The sequence below is a fragment of the Equus caballus genome, chromosome 17 (assembly GCF_041296265.1).
Source record: "Equus caballus isolate H_3958 breed thoroughbred chromosome 17, TB-T2T, whole genome shotgun sequence".
Lineage (NCBI taxonomy): Eukaryota > Metazoa > Chordata > Mammalia > Perissodactyla > Equidae > Equus > Equus caballus.
The window spans coordinates 80260882-80277287 of NC_091700.1; the positions used below are offsets into that span (position 1 = coordinate 80260882).

Consider the following 16406-nt stretch of genomic DNA (forward strand, 5'->3'; position numbering starts at 1 on the left):
CATGGGACAGAATAACAGGAGAAAATTAAACAAAGCTTTATAACATGTATACTTGGGAGAGCCTCAGGCAAATTAAGCAACTCACCCAAATGGCTAAAGCCACCATCTTAAATATCATCTTCAGCTAAAGACAAAGGACGATGTTGGGGGTAGGGGGAGTCAGTTATGGGAAATTACCAGAAAAGTGTAGTAAAGAAGAGTGCGGTTATGATGCAGATTTGTGTCCTTGCCTTCTTCATTGATAAGAGTTTCTGGAGATAAGGTCAGAGATAAGATAAAGTGGCCAATTCCAGTCCGTCACAATAGCAAATCCCAATGAGACAACAGAAAGCTTAGAATGAGGTTCAAATATTGAGAAAAGCCCTCTGGCAAATTCATCAAAAATACGTGGCAGCATCAAGTGAATTTGAAACTTTAGTACAGTGAAAGCAACCACAGCAACAATGAGAGCAACTAAAATCCAAATTTGACTTAATCTTGAATAATTAATTCAATTCTCCACATTAATTGACTGAGATGATATATGTCCATTTACAAGTACAAACATTACTTATCTAAGTTTCTTCTACATGAGATGTATGTTATACATTAAAAATTTATGAGACATAAAAATGCAAGAAAACTCTGCCATCAAGAGACAAAATCATCAATAAAACAAAAATCAGAGATTACTTAGATTTTAGAGCTATTGGATATAGACATTAAGATTATTATAATTACTCTGTTAAAGAATAAAGTGGAAAAGTGCACTATTTAAATGAACAGGTGGGGAATTTTCTTTAAAAGAAAGAGATGAATGAAAATGCTAAAAGATTATCAAGCTCATCACAAGATGTGACATGGATGAGGAAAGACTTCATGAACACTAATATAGGTCAATGGAAATTATCCAAAGTGAACCAGAGAGTAAAGAGGAAAAGAAGTAAATCTTAAAAAAGAGAAGAAAAAGAGGACAGAGCAGAATAGTTGAAGAGGTAACAGCAGAGATTTCTTTTCCAAAAGAGAATTAAATATACCAAATGATATATCTAAGAAACACAGACTTAAAATTACAAGTAGGATATATGGTACACACCAAAATTTAACATATCATATATATACTTATGAAAACTGAATTAGAGAGAAGCTTTTGAAGGTACCTGTGGAAAAATGGCACATTACATAGAAAGGATAAATATAAGAAGTACTAAATTTCTGTCAGAAATAATGCTGGACAGAAAAAAAATAGAGTGATACTGTTAATGTATTGAAAAAAAAAACTATCAAGTCTGAATTCTTTACCCACCAAAATATCTTTGAAAATTAAAAGCAAAATAGAGAACTTTTGAGAAAAAAAACAAAACAGAGAATATATTGCTAGCAAATCTGTGCTACAATAATATTAAAGAATTTCTTCAGGCAGAAAAAAATTTGGATTTACACAAAGAAAAGAAGAGCCTTAGAAATGGTAAAAAAATAAAGGTAAAGATAAAAAGTTTGTTTTTTGTTTTTAATAATTGTAAAAGTAATTGTTTTTAAAATAAAAAGAGCTAAGGAGTCAGGCAAGGCAAAGTTGCTTTTCCTTTTAAGATATTTTGTTCCATTTAAAGTTTCCACATGACACACACGTAGTGCTTTGGAGAAAATAGATAAATTGGTTTAACAGAAAAACAATATATATATAGTGAATCCTAGCTCAAAAACCAAAAGATTATAAATAGAGATCTAACTAAAAATCCGATAATACTTAGACAGAATCAAAAAAAATTCAGTAAACCCAAAAGAAGGCAGAAGAGAGGGAAAATACACAATAACCAAATCAGATGAATTTTAAAACTAATATGGTTTGTTGATTTAAATATAACTATAAAAACAAAGACATTAGTGATGTTTTTAAACAACCCAATAAAAATGTGGATATTACCAAACTAGATAAAAAAGGAAGACCAAAACATACCCTCTATATCAGAAATCTACCTTAAATATAAATATGTAGATAGGTTCAAAGTAAAATATTGGAAATGATACGTGTATTGATATCTCATAAAGCTTCCATATGTTTTAAAACAATCTTTATTTTCCCTCATTTTTATATGACATTTTCAATGAGTTTAGATTTCTAGGTTGGCCATTTTTGTTTCTTGATTATTTGTTTGAGTTTGCTTTGTTTTCCCCCTCAATACTCTGAGTATGTTGCTCCATTGCTTTCTAAGTTGTATTGTTTCTGGTGAGGAATCTGCTGTCATCCTGACATATTCTTTTGACATAACATGATATTTTATTCTCTGGCTAATTATCGCTGGTTTTGAGGGATTTGATTATGTTGAGACTTGTGATAGTTCATGCTCCTTGTGTTTTGATTTTGTTGAACTTCTTAGATCTGTGGCTTAATCACTTTAATCAAGTTGAAAATTTGTGAACCTTATTTTTAAAAATATTGTTGGTGACTCTTACTTTCCTCTCCTTTGGGAACTCCAACTATACAGATATTAAGCCACTTGAAATTTGCTGTAGTTCACTGGTACTGTCTTCATTTGGTAATTCTTTTTACTCTCTGTGTTTCAATTTCCATAATTTCTATTGCTACGTTTTTAAGTTCATTAATCTTTTCTTCCATAATATATAGTCTTCTGTTAATCCATTTCAGAATATTTTTCACCTCAGCCGCTATAATTGTAATCTCTTAACACTCAACTTGGATGCTTTTAATAACTTTCACATGTTTACATAACTTTTTGAACATACAGGATACAGTTATAATGCCTGATTTTCCTTACTCACCATTCTACTATCTGTGTCATTCTGGATCAGTGTTGCTAGATTGATTATTCTCCTCATTAAGGATTGTATTCTCCTGGTTCTTAGCATGCATGGCAATATTTGCTTGTAGGTAAGACTGTGTGGATTTTACCTATTAGGGTGCTAAATATTTTTATATTTCTATAAAAATTCTTGAACTTTGTACTGGAGTTCAGTTACATTATCTGAATCTATTTGATCCTTTCAGGTCACGCATTAAAGATTTGTTAGGTGGGAACAGTGCAGCATTTAGTCTAGATCTAAATTGACCTCACTACTAAGGCAAGACTCTTCTGAGTAATATACTCAATTCTCAATGAATTAGAAGGTTTTCTACCTCCTGGCAATTAGATGTGATTTCTAGCCCCATGTGAATACTAAGTATTATTTCTTCTTCTTTTCTCAGTCTTGGATATTTTCTTCACACACGTACTAGTCAGTACCTGATGAATATTGTAGGGGGCCCCTCTGCAGATCTCTGGATCTCTCCCTATATTTGGCTCTCTGAGCCTGTCTCTGTCTGCCTTGACTCTTAAGTCTGTCTCCACAGATCAGGAAATCTTTGGTTTCTGTCTTGGTTCCCCTTTTATCAGTTAGGAAATTGTTTGAGGAAGTGAGGTGGGACAATTGAAGCCTTGCTTCATTTATTTATCATGTCTTAGGAACTATTATCCTTCATTTCCTAATATCCTGTGTTGGAAAACCATTGTTTCATATATTTTCTCTAGTTTTGGGGGGCTATTTCATGTGAGATAGTAAATACATTTCAAAAATAAACACAAACTAGATTTAAATGATGACAGCATATTAAATTAATCCATGATTTAAAAGACAATTTATCTGTAGATTATTTAAAAATACTTTGAACATCAAATCAATGCCTTGAATAAATTTGTATTGAGCACCTATTACATGTTAAATATTAGGCAATTCATGAGAGAAAAACAGTTAATGAAAAAATACTTGAGGTCAGGGCCTGACCCCATTGCCTAGTGGTTAAATTCAGTGTACTCCACTCTAGTGGCCCAAGTTCGTGGGTTTGCATCCCAGGCCTGGCCCTAAACCACTTGTCAGCTGTGCTGTGTCAGTGTCCCAGATACAAATTAGAGGAAGATTGGCACAGGTTTTAGCTCAAGGCTAATCTTTCTCAGCAAAAACACCCAAAAATACAAAAAATACATAAGCTCCTTGATCTTTAGAGAGTCTAAATGTACCAAGGAGATGGGCAAGAATATGCATTTTAAAAATGTGGTAAGTACTTTGGTAGGAGAAGTAGGTTATAGGAATGCATCTAAAGGACATACATTAAAGTCAAGAAATATGAGCTAGTGGTAATAATATGTAAGCTGGGAGCTGAACAATAAGTAAAATTGCCAAGGAGACTCAACATATACAAATGCCTAGAAGGATAGATTACACAGTATATTTGGAAATCTATAAGAAATTTTGAGTGGTAGGTGGATAGGGTGAAGATCAGAGAATAAGAAATGAATTACATAGAGGGGATGGCCTGGTCTTGAAATTGTTAAGTTCATATGCTCTGCTTTGGTGGCCCGCGGTTCACAGGCCTGGATCCTGGAAGTGGACCTAGTCACTGCTCATCCAGCCATGCTGTGGCGGCATCCCACATACAAAATAGAGGAAGATTGTCACAGATGTTAGATCAATGACAATCTTCCTCAAGCAAAAAGGTGAAGATTGACAACAGATGTTAGCTCAGGGCCAGTCTCACTCACAGGAAAAAAAGAAGAATTACACAAAGTCTTGAACATGAAGGTCACTGTAAAGCAAATATTGAATTTCCCCAAGGAAGGTCTTGCAGAAAAGTTACATAATTAAATCTACTCAAGTGCTTTTGCAGAATATGGTGTAAATGAGAGAAAAAATGGAATGAGGAAGACCACTCAGACAGTTGGTTACAAGATTTATTCTGACATGACATTACTGAGGAGTATGATGATAGCAGAGAATGGTAATAGATAAATTGGAGAGATGTTGAGTATGTAGATGTAGGGACTAAAAAGTGGGAGGAGTGGTACAGGAAAATACATAGTGAAGACTGACTCGCAAATCTCAGATTTGTGCAACTGGTGTCCATAGCTTAGGCAAGGAAATCAGGAGGAAGAAGTAGTATTTTGTTACTCATGAATTATTATAACTTCATTGTAATAATGCTTTAATTGCTCATTTGGTTACATCTAAAGAAAGAATGTATAGATAAATCGTTTTATGTTAGATTCCATTTTTCATTCTCAAAAGGATTTTAAAAAAATTATTTAGAACCATTTCTTCAACAGCAAAGTCTCCCATATCTTGTTTTCAGGATTTCTTGATTCTAGGATTCCTACTGTATACAATGATTATTGTAAACAATGCTATAAGAAGTAAAAGTTTCTAGTTGACTAACGATCCAATGAATGTCTCTATGTAGATGGATTTCTAGGTTCTTGGTGTTTACGTGACTATTTGCTTTATTAAATGTTCTTTTAGGAGAGAAATTAAAGAAATAAATCTATGCGTCAGGAAAATCAAGTTTCAAGTAGTAAAAATCACTCAATAAAGTAATGAAAGAAAGATGTAGATGGCATCCTCCCCACATCCTTCCACCACATCAACAGGACTCCAGTATAACAACAGTGAATTACAGCTGACACATTGGCAAGACACAGACTCTATTTAGGGAAGAAAAAAACACAAGGACACAAGAGGAACTTGAAGCCTCTAACAACTACAGCTACAGCAAAGATTAAAAACAGCCCAACTCTTAGCCACATTAACATACCTCACTAAAGGCCTGTTTACCTAAGTTGCCGTTACCGGATACACCATGTCCAGCTTTTAACAAAAATAAAATGGATACTAAAAGGTTCTTTTTTTTAATCTGAAGAAACTAAGCAAACATAAGAAACCAGAACTCAGATATGACAGATTTTGAAATTAGCAGATAGGAGATTTAAAATAACTCTGATTGGCATATTAAGGACTCTAGTGGACATAGTAGACAACATTCAGGGAGAGATGAGTGATGTAGGCAGAGAAATGGAAATAGAAAGAAAAAGATGCAAGAAATAAAAACAAAATGCTATGATGTAAATGAACAATACCTTTGCCGAGACCATCAAGAGACTGTCACAACTGAAGAAAGAATTGGTGAGCATGGAGATATGTCAAGAGAAATGTCCTTACCTAAAACTGAAAGAGAAAAAAGCACAAAACCAAAACCAGACTACACCATCTCCGTCCTGTGGGGCGATTTCAAAAAGTGTAGCATGTAATGGAAAAAACAGAAGCAGAGGAAAGAGCGAAAGGCAAACAAGAAATATTTGAAGTAGTACTGACTGAGAATTTTCCAAAATTAGTTGCCAACACCAAACCGTGAACCCAGGAACCTCAGAGAACACCAGGCGGTATAGACAACAAAACATCTACACTGAGGCATATCATACTCAAATTGCAGAAAGTCAAATGCAAAGAGAAAGTCTTGAAAGTGGTCACAACAAAAGCAAAAACAGACAAACAAACAAAAACCTTCCCCAGAGAAGAACAAGGATAAAAGTTACAGCAGATTCTCATTAGAAACCATGCAAGAAAGAAGAGTGGAGTGAAATATTTAACGTGTTAAAATAAAAAGGATCAAATCAGAATTCTGTGGCCAGCGAAATTATGCTTCCAAAGCCAAGGGGAAATAAAGATTTTTCTCAGAAAATAACTGAGAAAATTCATTGTCAGCAAATTTGTCCTGCAAGAAATGTTAAAAGTCGTTCTTCAGCGAGAAGGAAAGTGATAGATGTTAGTAACTCAGATCTATGTAAAGAAAGGAATAGCAGAGGAGAAAGGGCAAATCTATTGTTTATTTTAGTCTTAACTTATCACAAAGATGTAGATGCCAGATAGAAGATTACTTTAAGAAGTATAATACAAATATAGAAAGAATTGAGGATGTAGAGGGTATTTCAAAAATATTTGCTAGTATCTAATTCATTCCAGTTTGAGACCACAGAGATGAAAAAGACGTAGGTTTTGAAGAACTCACAGCAGACTCTAAAGCAAGTGATTATTGACTGATCATAGAAATAAAAGGAAAAATAAATGAAGATATTTATGAATCTGCTTGAGCAGACAGGAAGGACATCGTAAATTTTGGCAAATTTCTTACGTAACTTAATCAATCGGGCATTTTTACAAATATTTTTCATTTAATCTTTGGGATATCTCTAACAGACCTTGTAGATTCTTCATTTTGTAGTGGAAGAATCCGTGTCTCAGAATGATCAAATAAATTGCTTAGTTTGTCCAAGTTCAACTTCCATATATTTAACTTAAAACTTCCTGTTCTGGAGAGGTTGTGAAACAATAATGCTAACTAACTGAATTGAGCAAATCAAGTGGAAGCTATAATTTGATGGAAAAGAAAATGAACTGAAATTTTTATATCCTAAATCTAATGTGTCATCTTTCTACTTCAGCTTTGATTTTGTTTATTGTATCAGGAAATACATTTAATGCAAGGAAGGTATATTGATGTTGAAATTATTCATTTCAACATTTCATCTAATGATGTCAAGAAAATAAAACATATTTTACTTGTGTTTTTATAGAACATATTTTATGTGGTTTTCTAAAGTAGTGGAGTTCTTTAATCACTCAATATATGTGAAAAACTATTAACTATTATTCTAAACACTTAGTACATAAGTATCTATTTTAAAGGCACAGGGCCTTTAAGATTGCATCTCTTTCTTTGTAGCACATATTCTCTAGCTCAATATGATGTCCAATCACTCGTTTGGAAACATAATGTTCCATATTATTGCAAGTCATTTTATAACACTTTCAAATAATTCATTGTGGCACAAAGTAAGAATTCATCATATTTCATTTCAGGGTCCAAGGCCACAGCATGTGGCCAAGCGGACTGTGCAATGCATTATTTCAGGGTCTGCTAGTCACAAAGACTGTGCTATGCGAGACTCAGTTTGAAATTGTGCAATGCAACAGCCCGGTGTTTACTCCAAAGATAGGCAGGAAACCATGCATGATTACGAAATGCTTCAGAGGCCTTACCTTTGCATAATTAAATGGCAGAAAACAACATCTAGCTATGAAATATAAATTTCCTGGAAAACTCATCCTATGTTTTTTCCTTGTATTCATTGTTTCACACATTTTGACATATAACTTCAGAAATAGAAGTCTCACTCTTCAAAATTAATATGTGTTCTGTAGTATTATGCTCCCAAGTGATAGAAATGGAACCATAAGGATGGCATTTCTAATAGAACGAATTGTTTCTAGTATAGTCTGGCCTATGAACCTGTCTCTATTTGGCAGTTTTAGATTTGGAAGGTTGTTATTTAAGACTCCAGTATCCTAACAGGCAACTAAAGTGAATTTAAGAGAAATTTTAATTCATTTGATTAAAATTATTTAAGAAAGTTAGCAGGGAAAATACCACCTTGTTTTTGGTTAAAATTTAATATACTTTTCAGTGTGATTAGAATATGCTAATATATCAATAAATAAGAATTTACTTTTTTGACCCAATATTCTAGATTTTGAAATCAAGTGGTTCATATGTAGTAAATCTATTGTGTAGCTCATGTTACATACTTTGCTTGAATGAAGATCATTATTTTGGCTCATTGTTTTCACTTATTGTTTTGAATAAGTATTCAGTGTCCCTGTTGTGGACCTAGTGTTATCTCTACAGAGTTCTGTTCTCATTTTTCAGTAAATGAATAAATGCATGGTTAATTTCATGCGTACATTTCAGCATTGCTAATGGGAGTTAGTGACAGAGGTTTCGTAGGCTGTATTTCCCAGCAATGATTAGTGAAACGTTTCATTTATTCTTCAGATTTCAATCCACAGAATTGACATGTACTATTTTTCTATTTCAAATGCATAGTTAAATAAATTAATGTAGCTTATAGCAGTAACTTTTATCTGCGCTATTGTTGGTGCAAAAATTTTTAAAAACAGTGAATACATGATACAATATTTGTGAAGGTTTTTATATGAAATCAAAACAAAAGCTACAGAACAATGTTTGAATGTTATTCTTACATATCAATTAGGTATTTTCCTAGTACAAATTTGATTCATTTGAAAAGATAAACATATGTATTACCTTTCATTTATTTAGCTTGAGCTGTATGGAGAGCTATGAGCTGGAAGCGTGATTATTTATGTTGCACCAGCTTTCTTAAAAAAGAAATGTTGATGATTGTGTATATCCCACAATAAGAGCACAGCACAAGTTTTGAAAACTCGCAGTCTTATTGCTATATTTCAGAGGTTCATTAGTCACTACAAAGCACAATTGCCCCCATTTGGATCGTACTAAAATGAAAGCCTGAAGGAAATACGAGCTTCATGCCATAGAGCCAGCAGGAGATAATAAATGCAATGCTAACAGAGGCAACTATAAAGAAAATCCCCATTCAGCTTGGAATCTTGGCATCATTATGGGATTACTTCACCTCCACCAAGATACAGTGATGCTCTGGCTCTTAAATTTACAAGACATTATGTCTGTGTTAAAGTTAGCCTGATAAAGTCATAGAAAATGTTATTTATGAAGGTCACAAAGATGTGTCTTTATAACCAGCAGGTCTTCATGACACTAAGTATATTCTTTTGAAATTCTTATGGAAAATACTTGGAAGAATAATTTGAAACTATTTCAGAAGAATTGTATAAAAAGCATTATAATCTTGCTATATAAAATTTGAACAATTAATATTCTTGGTACAGTCTGTACCATTTATGATATATAAAATACCTTAATGATATAAAAATGTGAAACATATATTTATAGTGTTTTTAATTTGTTCAGAATTACAAGCATTCACTAATGTCATTATTTTTCTAAACCACAATTAAAATTGGTATGTTATAGTCAAATATATCCGTGCTATTTTTTAATGCATACATAAAGTTAGGATGATTCCAGTTTCCAGTTAAAGTAATGTTGCAGTGGAATAATTCTTAATTAGACTGAAATTGTTTCTCAGACGGCTGTGACAGTTTACCTAAAATAGATATCTATAAGTGGAAGTTTTAGGTAAAATGATATTTACACTTTTTTAAAAAATTAAGGCTTCTTTTTTAGAGTAGTTTTAGGTTCAGAGCAAAATTAGGCAGATGGCGCAGAGAGTTCTCATATACTCTCTCTCCCTATTACACACTTTCCAATATTGAGAAACTATTATTAACTAAAGTCACTAGTTTACATATGGTTGACTTTGCACATTTAAAAAAGTCTAAATAAGAAGGTAGTGTCATAATAATGAAAATACTTAAAGGTTAATTTAAGGGAAGATTTAATTTATATTACTTTTATAACAATTTAAATATAACAAAATACATTTTAAAATATGAATATGTGGCTAGCATAGAAAAGACAAAATTTAGATATATTTTGAGAAGTATCTTTAATTGGTAACCCAATGCCACTTAAAAATCCTCTAGTTTTTGTGAATTCAATAATTGAACTTCTGGGCTTCTCTTACTCTTTCCACTATATCACACAATTTTCCTAGTAAAACTATACTAGAATTTTCTATGATAAAAGAGTTCATTCAAAGATGTCTGTTGCGTTTTGAAGAGCTAGAATAGGTTTAGAGTTATATAAATTATATGAGCATCTGGAGAAGGCGAGTATATACACTTATGCATGTGCCTGTACTAGCTAAAGTATGTACACAGATTTACATAAATTACATACACTTCTGGAAGAATATGCATATGCAAATATCTGTATGAGCGTATGCATATATGTGTATACCTGTATATATATATACGGACGTATATTTTTATGTATATTTTTATATATAAAGAATGCAACAGATTTTAGTTTTTCAATAAAGTGAAGCAAAGAATAGTTCTAGCAGGTTGAGGAAACTAAAATAGGGATGAAGTTCCAGAAACAATAATCCACAGCAACTATAATTTCTTATTTATCCTGCCCTTTCCATGATATTTTTGTGGTCATTATTGCTTGAGGGTAAAAAATTGCAAATGGAAAACAAGTAAGAAGTAAAGCTAAATTTGATTTTAAGGTGTATTTTCCCCCACTGATATTTTTGTCACAGTGCTGTTACTACGAAAAGCTAGGCATACCAGTTATCTCAGTAGATAATAAGACCATATCTATTTTGTTTTTAATTCACAGCAAAGATATTAAAAAAAAGACTATTTTATATATCTCATTTACTTCTACTTGGTTACATAGGAGACAAATTTCAGGCTTAAAACCAGTAATATTGCCTTTGATATTTTTATCTAAATTACTTGAAAATCTATGCTATTTATTTATTCAGTCATCTATTCAATTGTTCATAGAAACTTAGTAACTAAAATGTAACAGATAAAATTAATTTTCTTTTATGTTGGTGATGGTTTCCTTAGCTATATTTCCCGTTGTGAAATTAATTAAAATACTTCCAAGTGCATTATAGTCATCATACACTTACAATGCAATATTCATATAGCTAAGCTATTTTTAAAACTCAATCATCAAAAGTTTTTTTATAAGTGCAAAACCATAAAGAAATGATAATATTTTTCAATAATATTAAACAGTATTATTACATTTTACTTTCAAAATTACATGGAAAATGATTTTTAAGTTAAGAAGACCACTGGGCTTTCACAGATTTCATGTTTTTTCCAGTTCAGTGCACACACTTTTGTCGAGCTTTGCATTGCTGTATCCTCTTCCTTTTTTTCTCTTCTATAATCACAATAATCACTATTTTGGATAATTTAACTAAACTCCTCAGAATAAGGTATATTCATATTGACATGTTTTCAAAGAATCTACAAACAAGCTCCCCGAGGTTTTCTTTCCTTTTTTTAGTAAATTTACCTAACAATAATATTTTATTTCCTACATTCTCTATTTCATTGTGGAAGGCAGAAAATTACTTTTGTTTAATTGAGAGTCCCTGAATTTCCTTCTAACCTATTTTCAGAAAAAAATGTTTTTAAGCTAATTGCCCTTTTGTACACTTTCCATATAGTTTTGACGTTTATACATATTTCCACACGTAGGTCAGCTAATAGGTATTCAGTATTATTTCATATCATTTCCCATTATTATATAACCTAGGATTACGGTATTAAAATTCTTCAACAAAAGTCAACAAATACTTAAATTTAAAGAAGCCACATGCTAGTTGTATTATGGATTTAATATTCTTTTCTCTTCTAGGACAGAGAGAAATTTCAACACGGCAGCACACTTCTGCTCTCGTTCAAGACCTTCAGGCGATTGACAACCCACCTCTGTCGGCTTTGTATTCAAGGTCATTCGTTTCTATACATGTAATAAAATGCATGTTCTTTGTGTCAGCAATTCTCCAGAAGAAGTACTTCTGTGTCACATATTGTCTACGAATTGAGGAGGCAATAATCTATTTCGTTTAGACCATGACTCTTCTGCTGGGCTGAAAGTAATGTATATTAATAGATGAAAGTTATAACTATCAGTGGCAGGTTATCTGACTCAGTCCCCCAATCATCTTATATGTGCCAATGAAGATAAGGAGATGGTGCTTCAATGTCAAAGCCCAGGACATCTGTGGATGCTTTTGGGGAAGCATGATGGGTATGTTCAATTTGTACTTATGAAATTCTTTGTTTAAAGTAAATTCCTGATATTTTCTTAGAACACATTCACATACACGTTTACTCAGCTAAATACATGGATAGATGGATGATAAACACCTTATTTTGCATCATTCTATTCTTTTCATGAATACCCTAGGTGAAATATGCATGAATATACATGAAATACACATAGAATAAAGTGAATTATTTGAATTACCCTCCATATGTGACATTTCCTCTCCAATCTCTATTAATTTTCTTTTAGTTTCATTTTATTTGACTCATGTTTAGTTCTATTTTATTTGGATCAATTTTCTCTACCTTCATTTTCATCGTGTCTTTCGATCTGTGCTTCCTAATGCTATATTTCACTTCTCTTATGATATTAAGTTTCTTTTCTACATTTTTACCGAACTCTGGTAGCCAATTGTTAACATTTTAATTTGGTCAATATTAGTAAATTTCCAGCAAGCATTTGCATCATTACTTCAAGGTCTTGTTTTATACCAGTGCTTCATTGGTTTTGTTTAATTTAAAGTATGTTTATTCATAATTTTTATTTGTTCTCTGTTGAGGTTTCTTAATTGTCATTGTTCTTTATTCTTCTTTTATTTTGCTTATTATTATGTTTGTATATTTTTATTATAGTTTTCTTTTTGGTTGTCTTATTATTCATCAGCTTTGAATTAGGCCAATTTTCTCTAGACCAGGTATTTCTTGTAGTGGTGAGGTACAGCTTTGCTTCAACCCAGTACACATTCCCTCTCGTTCACAGTAGATTTCCTTTAGGTACACGTTTATATATTGGCTAGTTATTTTTCTTTATATTTTTCCCTACCAATGCCTTCTGGGATACACATGATACTTGTTTCCCTGTCCAATCTCTCTTATAACAAATTTTAATAGTACAATTTTCCTTATCTATTGTGCCAGAAAATACTTAAACTTTCTAAACTCTGCATTGTCTGTAAATTTCTCTAGAACTTTCCAATTATAATAAAGTCATTGATAAAATGTAAAATTCAGTAAATACAATAGAAGTCTTTTCTCACTGATGAAAAGATGTAATCTTTGAAGAAATTTGTTTTATTATCAGGCATTGAAATATGCAATATTTCTACATGTATATGTTGGCATAATACATTATTTTGACAAATTATTTTGGAATATAACCCACAGATTTAAACTAAGAAAGATTCACTTATCTCAAATAATTATATTTTCTATAATTTCTTGGGATTAAATCTATCATAGAGCATTATGACCATGTGAAAGCTAATTAAATTCTGTTTCTGTTTCTCTATGTCCTAGATTGGAGGTATAACAATACCATCAACTTCTTAGGCCTACTCTAAAGAGTAAATAAGTTAATACATGCAAAATTCTTGTAGGGTTGTCTCTTTCATTGCAAAATAGTCAATAAACATTAGTTACCATAGTTAGTTTTGTCCAAGTCCTTTGCAGTTAAAATCTTTCTATCCATATTTCCTGGAATCCCCCTTTATCTTCACGTAATATGTTGGCTTATTTTGGAAGGAAGGAGAACTTTTACAATGATTAAAAAAGAAAATCTTGAAAGAAGACTATCAGGAATCAAATGTTTTAGTTGTTTGTTTAGTTGTTACTGTTTGTTTGTTTTCACCATTAGGTCATTTTGAGCACTTTGAACTAGAAATTTCTCCCCTTTGATATATCAGAATTGGGTCTGTTATTCATTGCAGTATTTCATTTCAACTGCCTAATCTGTAATGTCTAGGCAAAGTTAACTCTCTCGTTTGGTGAGAAAAATACTCAACTCACCATTTCATCGTTTGCAAAGACAATAATATTTTCTACAATTAATCAAGGTCAATTTGAATCCTGGAGGGAAAAATATCTCTTTTTCAGGCAATAGGGACAAAACACAACTTTTGATAGTTCACATGTACTTAAGCTATTATTTATGCTGAAATCAATTATGCGATTTGATTTTGATTTGTTTTTTTCCTAAATTATTCTTTAGAGGATGACTTTTGAAATCTATTTTCCTAGAATGTTAACAAGATGAACTTTTTAAAAAAATTAATAAAACCAATGTTGATCTTCCTGGAATAGCGTTCCACATATACCCACTTAAATGATAAAATCACCTCGTATTTTTAGAAAAAATAACCGCCAGCTATTTAATGAAGAGTCGGTTGATCTTTTTCAAATCTTAGTCTGAAGTCAATTATTTCTTTAAAAAGGCAATCAAACACAATTTAAAGAGAACATAGGGATAAAACTAAAATAAAAATAAATAAGTAAATAAGTGTCAACTACTATTGTTGGTAATAAAAACAGTTGCTTAAAATGGTGTGCATTTTCCCTTCAATGTTTCAGTAAAGTAATGGTAAGCAGGAAAATTTCTACTAGATACTACTTTAACCTTTTTCTGCAATTGACACAATGTGTATATTTCACACATTTTTACTCTTGATTACAAGTTTTATAGACATATAACTAAAATAGGGCTCAAAAGGCCACGGAAAACCCAATGAAACACTCAAAAATGTGTCAAACATAGGACAGTCTTCACTATATTTGATCTGAGTTTTCTGTCATATCTGAAGATTGTTTATGAGAATTTTGAGAAAGGGCTTAAACCTAAATCATCGTATATAAATAATCAAATGAATCATGTTTAGTCATTCAGAAAAAAAGTTCGTTTGACTGGTTTTTTTACCCAAAATTGTATGTTTCCCATATTTCTACTGAATGGATTTTTGCTTCTACTGATGTCATTGAATAATTTTTGAAATTGAGTTTTAGGTCACAAATTTAAATAATATGTTTTCTATATCATTTCTTAAGAAAATAGATGTTATACTTTAATAAATGCTTCTCAGAATATCTCTGGATGATTTTATGAATTTATTTTACTATTAATATTTTGGATTGTAGTATTTTATTTTACATAAAAATGGTTGCCATGTGGTATGATATTTTAATATTTTGTGGGGTATATTTATTCTTGTATTATGATCACAAGTTCATTTGTCATATAACTCAAATATATTTAGAAAAAGTAATTTATCTATGATTGTTTTTTTTTCACCTGAGCTTCCATCCGTTCTTCCAGCCACTGAATAATGTTGAAAAAGTACATATATTTTGATTTAATTTTATTTAAGTAAAAAATCCTCAGTTGTTCATTTGCTTAAATAATTACCCAATCTTATGGAGAAGTTTCCATAATGCTGTGCCCTCTGTGTAGTACCATGTTCGTGAGGCCGCAGTCAAATATCCTTGGTTGGCCTGAAGCCACTCTTGGTCACCAAGGCCAGTTTTGGTAAAAGAAGCTGGACAGAGAACGAAAAAGATCAAGAAAATACCAGTTTCATTGGGAATCTCTGTCTCTATCCATCATCATGTTTTATGACATAGACTTTCAAAAGGTAATCAATGTGCCTTCATTCCCACCTTTAAAATATCACACAAGTCCCTCTTTCAGCCAATTCTTTTTGTTTTTTTTTTTAAAAAATGATTGGCACCTGAGCTAACATCTGTTGCCAATCTTCAAGAACCTTGTCTTTGAAAGAGGTTTCATAAAATCCTATAGGCCACTTGATCCACCTTTGGATGATGTTCATTTCCCTTGTTGCTGAAGTTGCACTTTATTTACGGTTTCAATGAGCTAAGATTGAGATGACTAAAAGACAGACGACTTCAAAGAAAGAAGCTGACTGAGTTCCAAGGAAAAGGCCATATTTTCCACCTAATTATTAAGACGAGCTTCAAGGAGGTTGCTCTTTAGTTTGCGTGCAGATAGGACAACGTTTCTTTGGCATTTCAGCCAATTAAGGGAGGTCTACTCAAACACCTGTTCCCCTACCATGTTGTCACTGCTTTCCCAATTGTGACTCATGACCACTTTAGCCTCTGCCCATAAATCGTTATAGCTATTTACCCCTGCCTATATTTTCTTCCAGGAAAAGTGATGCTCCACCCACTGGGGAAGACGTGGTCCAGTTTCAGCAGCAGGATGTGCTTGG

The 16406-nt window shown here is 32.1% G+C and overlaps 1 long non-coding RNA gene across 1 annotated transcript in view; it reads left to right on the top strand.

The window, feature by feature from the left end:
- The window catches only part of LOC138918549 (uncharacterized), a 141479-nt gene extending 126220 nt beyond the window's left edge, over nucleotides 1-15259 (top strand). The window contains exon 3 of the long non-coding RNA XR_011428040.1: nucleotides 11996-15259. This is a non-coding gene — a long non-coding RNA (uncharacterized lncRNA). The remainder of the gene's footprint in view (nucleotides 1-11995) is intronic.
- The last annotated feature ends 1147 nt before the right edge of the window (nucleotides 15260-16406 follow it).